Source organism: Zingiber officinale, chromosome 2A (genome assembly GCF_018446385.1).
Source record: "Zingiber officinale cultivar Zhangliang chromosome 2A, Zo_v1.1, whole genome shotgun sequence".
Classification (NCBI taxonomy): Eukaryota; Viridiplantae; Streptophyta; class Magnoliopsida; order Zingiberales; family Zingiberaceae; genus Zingiber; species Zingiber officinale.
Window position 1 is genome coordinate 28807412 of NC_055988.1, and position 7386 is coordinate 28814797.

Below are 7386 nucleotides of genomic sequence, written 5' to 3' on the forward strand. Positions count from 1 at the left end.
TGGAGGTCGATTGCACCTACACTTTCATGGCATTATAGTTGATTTATAATGTATCACAAACATTGATATTGTACATATGCATAAAGAGATGTTCTCTCTCTCATGCAAGGGTACAAATCTAGGGTCCAGATTACACTGAGTCAAGTGAACTCATGTTCAAATAAGACCTACACATGTCGAATATCACACTGAACTCACATTTTATCTCATGATTCCTTTTTTTTTTCTACTATTCATGAGAATAATGGATATATTAATATGAGATAATGGAGAATCTATAACTTCCCGAATGAATCGATGATTAGTTTTTCACCCTAGATGAGTAAAGGTGATGAATGACATTTATTCAGTCATTTACTGCATCGGAGGTATGGAGATACTTTATAAGGAGACCATGACCTTATGTAGAAGGAGTAGAATCCCATAGCAATGAGATCATTTCACCTTCGTTTCCTTTATCTTCTCTTCATTGTGCATTTTACTTGATTGTCTACCCATGATAGCATTCAAGTAAAAATTCAATTTTCTACGATCGATTCGTATTGGTGGTTATCGTGGTCTACCGTTATATCTTAAGAAATAGGCATCCGTCATAACCTCAAAGTACAACCAAAGGGTGATGAATCTATTTTAAGAAAATTGCATAAAATGTAGGCCTTGATGTTTCTCTTTCGATTCGAAGATTCAACAACTCGGTCGACTCAAACTCGACGACTCCACTACTCGTTCGACTTGGTAGTCGAGCAATGCAACTAGCTTGGATGGTATTCGACTTCCCACTTAGACTTGGGGAAGCACTAGGGTTGATTTAGCACTCAGAAGTACTCAACGTCCACTTGGGAGCACTCAGCAGCACTCGACAACACTCGGTGTTGACTCAGTAGCACTTAGCATCATTATCCTGACTTGAATTGCAGTTGAACGACTCGGCCGACTCAACTCGCAACTTCCCACTCGGACTTGGAAAGTCCACTAGGTGCTCGGGCCACACTCGACTTCCCAACTCGAACTCATTGCTCATCTTCCCACTTGGGCTCAGGAAGCATTTGGTAGTCACCCAACGAAGACCCACTCATGCTCGAACAACCTTGCAACTCTGCCTAATCAGCCAGGCCGACAGCATGAGATTATTCGCTCAAGTTATCTTCATAGATAAATCTAAGTTGTTTTGTAATTTTAATTCAGATATTCCTCTTATAAACTCAAGCAACAATCTCTAACAGATTGTGGAATAAGTTCTAATAAAAAAATATATCCCAAGATTATATTTAACTCACATAAGCTCTTATATCTCCAAGTCTTCACGCCAAGTGCATATGAAGCCCCTTATATGTGTATTTTTTTCTTCCATATTAGAGCATCATTTATCACTCCATGTATGGACAATTGTTTCCTTGTTCAATAAGGATCCAAGTAACTATTGGATCGAAAGCGCTAGAGGGGGGGGGGGGTGAATAGCGCTTGTGGCTTTCACTTTCGTTTCAGAAAAATTTTGAGTAAATGCAGTAGAAAAGTAAACAATGCAAACGAAAACACCAAGGATTTTTTACTTGGTTTGGAGCTTGGGGCGACTCCTACTCCAAGGCCCATGCTCATTGAGTGTTTTACTTTGGGCAATCACTATAAGTTTGCAAGAGTATAATTTTAGAGTACAACAATTAAGTACAGTAAGAAAATATACCAACAACTTTAAGAATAGGAAATTCGAGGCTTCAGGTTGTCGGTGTCTTGCTACAACTTTATCGGTTGGTTCTTTGAGCAGTGCACGGAAGATGGATCACGTTTTTGTTGTTGGTCCTTGCTGCTGCTGAATACTTGCTTATAAAGCTCGTGGGGGCACCCTCAACAGCATAGAGGGTGCCCTCATCCGTGTCGAATCCGCAGCGTGGATGAGCTCCGACCCGGTCACAGTCTATTCACCTGAGGGTGCCCTCAGCCTCCATGAGGGAGCCTGATAACTAGCATTTTTATTGATTATTTTGGCTCTTATTACTGACATTTTTACCTTCTCACATGCTTAATTTGATGTTTATACTATGTGTTATGAGTAGGAACTTATTTTAGACTTAATTGTAAATTTCCTACAAACTATGGAATTTAATCTCATGTTTTTATGTGGTTTTGTAGGAAATCTAAAGAGCCATGGATTAGGGTCTGATCGAATCGAATTTGACTTGATTTGGAGGTTAAACGGAGGAGATCAAGCTGAATTAATATGGACCGTTGATCCTGATCTAGAGAGATCTTGTTCCTTCATTCAGATCTAAGTTATCCAACCCTTCATCCTGATTTAAAGCGATCTGGACCGTTCATAGGGATCAAGGCATCAAGGGTTCAACCAAGAAGAGGAGCTCTAATTCAAACCCAATCTAAAAGCCCACTCTTCAAGCCCATTTCAAAAACCAAAATTTTCTTCTCTGATTGGATCCGGATCCCATCAACGAAATCCAAAAATCCTTACCTCCTTAACCCAAACCCGGCAACCCGTTAAGAACCCTCTTCTTCTCCTCACGCGAACAGCATCTCGGTATCACGACATCATCTTCCTCGTGCGGGCTAGGGCACGCGTAGACTTCCCCGGCAACGTCACCAATTTGATTATCACCCCAATTTTGTCATGAATTGGGCATCAAACAATGAAGTACTAAACTCCTCCTACGCTAATGTAGCATAGAAATGACTCGGGTCGTCTTCCAACGAATGTAACGGTAATTGATAAACTTAGGATCGTATGTTATTTCTATTTTTTGGGGTTTTCAATATGGAAATGGGGGTTTTGGATTTTGATTCTAAATCTAACAAATGAAAAGCAAAGCAAATAGGAAACTAATCTATGCTGGAATGAAATCTAACTAAGTGTGAATAATTAATCCACAACGCATTGTCACACTACGCTATGGTTTAACGATCAAAACAATTAAACTAAGAGATGAAATTACAAAGCATTTAATGAAATCTAATCTAGTAAATGAAAAACAATGCAAGTAAAGGAAAACTAACCTAACCTAAATTACAATTGCATAAAATAAAAAAATAACATGAAGTAAATCATTAATGAAACTAAGCATGTAACGAAACCTAAAGCATGAAGCAAAACCTAAACTAATCTATCATAATTGCATTCAATCTAAACTAGAACTTAAAGAAATTGAAAGAACAAGATAAAGCAAGAATTAACCAAACTAAAATGCATCAAATTAAACCTAACTCTTGGTTGAAGCAATTCATCGAACACGTTGCCTGCGTGAAACTAATTAAGTATAGTGAGTGCAATTCAAACATGAAAAATCATATTCAATACAAGCATTCAATAAAAGAACTTCAACACAAGCAAACATCATCAATGAACAAAATTAAACTAAGTTATGAACATGAAATAAACTAAGAATTCCAACCATAATTCACACTTTATCTTCAAAAACCAAGGACTATCCTTGTCGTCACACAAGGACCCGACTCCAAACCCCGAAAACCGGCAGACAACACACAAGATGCTGGACTACTGCATACTTCGCCAACAATCAGTGTTCTGCTAGAACTCGTTGAGAAGACCTCCCTGCCCTTTGTAACCCGCTGGAAGCAGAGAAGTCCCAGGAGCTCGCTGATAAACTAGGGATAATCGAATTGCCACCGAGAGATAGAGATGGACTACCGCCGCTCACCTCTACCTCTGTCGCCTGAACCCCAGTAGGAAGAAGTGAAGGAAGAACGTCGTAAGGTGAAGGATCTTGCTGGAGAACCCCTCCGGCAAGGTGGATGATCGGAATCGCTGTTGAAGCTCGCTGCTCTCGCCACTTGTGCTCACTGTCGTCGCCGCTGGAATTTGAGAAGGAGAAGGTGGATTTTGGATGGCTGGCCGGCGGTAGTGAAGAGAAGAAGAGAGGTCGCCGGATGGAGAGAAGGAAGAAGCATAGGAAGTGGCGCGCTGTGAAGGAAGTCTCCGCGAGCCCTAGCCGCGAGCAGAAGAGATCGCAAAAATTGGCGCCGTTGCACGGGACAAGTTGCGGTGTTTGGTAATCTTAGGATTGTTTTTCTATTTTCTCTCTTTTCTTATTTCTATTTTCTGTGGTTGCAAAAATTCAAAAATATTGTTAAGGTTTAATTATTTCATAACTTGTATGCATGTGTGTTATCTTGTCTATTTCCTATGTCTTTTGATGGTATTTACATGAGTGTTTCAGGTAAGACCAAGAAATTTGTGTGTTATCAGTAGTTCCAGAGTTTCAGTGTGATCAGAACCTCAGATTTGATGAGTAAAATGGAGAACATTAAAAAGACTCTCAGAGAGCTTTGGGCACCAGATTTGTTAGTTGATTCATTCAGCATCAGATATTCTAATTTAGAGGCAGACTTTGAGTTATGACATATTGTTCATCAATTACCGAAGTTTCATGGACTTTCTGGTGAAGATCCCAACAGACATTTACAAGAATTGGATATGGTTTGCTTTTCATGGAACCCACATGTTGTATTAGAAGAAGATGTTAGACTTAGAGCATTTCCATTTTCAGTAGCAGATTCAGCAAAAGATTGGTTGTATTGTCTCCCACCCAACTCTATCACCAGTTTGATCGAGATGAAGAAATTATTTCTGGTGAGGTTCTTTTCTGCTTCTAGGATTGTAGCTATTTGGAGGAGTATTTGTGGAATCCAACAATTTACAGGAGAACCGTTTCAAGATTATTGGTGATCCTGTCCGAATCGCTGAACCAACGGACACTGGGCACGTGATGCTCTCCTAGTCGATGACGTGGGCCTCCGTCTAGTCGTATGAACCTCCGGCGAACCTGCACAGAAGTCGGGCCGGGAAGGGGTTCCCGGCGGCGACCCTCCGACGCTCAAGTCAGGCAAGCTAGCAGTAAAACAAGTGGCTCCAAAGTTGTATCTCGCGTACCTCCGACGAAGTATGAGGCTCTTTATATAGAGCGGTGAAAGAGCTTCTGCACGTCCACCGAGGCGCATATGGGTCCGCAGCCCATACCTCGGTATGTGTCTGTCAGAAAGCCTACCTGACGCCATACTGCTACAGTCCAAGCACGTCGTCGATGGGACAACAGAGCACCCCGTTGTCAAACTTGTAGTACGGCCTAGCCATAGGGCTTGACAGCTGTCTTAAGATGTTCTTGTCCTTCTCTACCGACCACAGGCTAGGACGTCCGGCCGGCCGGCTGGACGGGGAGTCGGTTCCGACTGGCCCTCATCTTTCGCTCCGGTCGGACGGCACCCTCATCACGTCCGGCCTGCTGTTGGCATCGATATGCTGGGGAGATTTTCAGTAGGGTGCTATGTAAGGACTGTTAGCACTATGTTACCTTATATCTTCGGCCAAGCATGACTTCCTCTCGGCCACTCGTTACTGTTCAATCGAGCGCTGGAACCCCGACTTCTGTCGGGCCGCCTTTTGCCATCAGTTATTCACCTGCCGGCCGATCCTTCTCCGGTTGGCCACCTGGCGTTTAGACTCCCACGTGGCATTGACCCCTCAGAATGGGGGTCCCTTGTTCTAACAGCCGGATCACTTGCCTCCCCCTCAAGTCTAGTCGAAGGAGGCGAAGTCCGATTGACTGGACTGCCGATCTGACTGAGTAACGACATATACATTAGTCCGCTCGGCCGGGCGAAGGGATGCTCATCCGTTCGGCGGTATCTTGCCCGTGCCTTGTATTGCCTTGGAATTTATGCCGAATCTTCTTCTCTACTGCCAACCACGTGCGTTGCGTGCGATACAGGGCGCTCATTAAATGTAACCCGTATCTTGCTGACACGTGGCAATCTTTCTTTTGTCAGGGTATGGCGGTGGCGTCACCTCCGATGGGACAGCCGCCGTTTGAAATGAATGGCTGGATGATGACCTCGTTCTTCACGACCTGAATCGGACGGCTAAGGCCGTACGGGGCAAACGTTATAAATCTCGCGGCCCCCTCTCTCCGCCGCCTTCTCCTTTATCGACTTTCGACTCCCCGCTGTTGTTTCTGCTCCGGCGATCCTTATTCCCCGCCTGTTTGGTGCGCTCACCATCTTCTTCCTTTTCTCGATCTTCATCGTACTCGTAAGCCTTCCTTTTCAGCTCCCCGCCTCCTGTATTGCTTCCTTTTGCATTCTATCGGCATTTTCTTTTAGTTTTTCTGTCAATTATCACTTCTGTTTTGACCATGGCGAGTACTTCTACGCCTACAGTCGGCGCTCCTAGTCTTTGGTATACGACTATGGAGAGTCGATTCGATGAAGAAGACGCACTGCGTCTCATTCGAACGTATGAAATTTCGGCTGACCATGAGATAGTTGTAGCTACTCCTTCCGATCGGCCTAATGATCTGTTGCCCGGCACCATTTACTTCTTCCATGATCAATTTTTGGCCGGGCTGCGCTTTCCTCCGCATCCGTTCATCATCAAAATATGCAACCACTTTCGCCTCCCGCTCGGCCAATTAGTCCCGAACTAGATTAGGTTGCTGAGCGGGGTGATAGTCCTTTTCAAATTGAACGATAGCCCCTTGGACCCCAACTTTTCCACTATTTCTTCTACCCAAAACAATCCGAGTGGGGGACCTTCATATTTCAATCTAGGTCGGGTTTCGTTCTATTTACCAACATGCCGAGCTCCAATAAGCATTGGAAGGAGCATTTCTTTTTTATGCGTCTCCCCGAGCGGCCGGCCTTCCGAACGAAGTGGCAGACGGTGACGCCGAATCAACCGGGTCTTGGCAAATTCAAGAGCCATCCGGCGTATCTTCATGCAGCGAACCAGCTGGTCGGCCAATGTTACGATATCGACAAGTTGCTCCTTCCTGGAGTAATGTACATATTTGGCTTGTCTCCCATCCAAGCCGATCTACCTTGCAGCATGAGTAAGCGATTCTTATCCCCCTTTTTCTTTTGTGCTAACTGATTTATTCTTTGTTTCTGCAGCTGAAGTTATGTGGCGTGCTAAGGCAACCGAAAAGCTCAATATTGAGGCGGTGAAGGACAAAGAGGTAGCCGAACGGGGTGTGGTTCCGACCGGCCCTGCAACTGAAGGGAGCGAGGGAACTCAAGTTGCTCCCAAGGCATCGGCCGCCCGCGTCTTCACTGACGAGGCCGCAGTTAATATCACATCTGCCCAGGGCGAGGAGGAAGGCCGATCGGCTGACGAGAGACACCTTTGGTGACTCGAAAGCGCCGTCGGCTAGAGCAAGCCGCTCAACAGCCTTCACCAAGGGAGCAGCTTTCCGAGTGGAGCGATGATGCTCATGCGGTTTTTGAGGCGGTCTCCTCGGAGCACACTCCGACTCAGCTTGACTTGCCGCCGACCATCCCTGAGGCGCAACCTTCCACCTCTCGGACTTTACGTCGTCTTAGGCGACTGGGCGACCATCCGGTCCCGATCGGCGAGTCCTCTGGCCATGC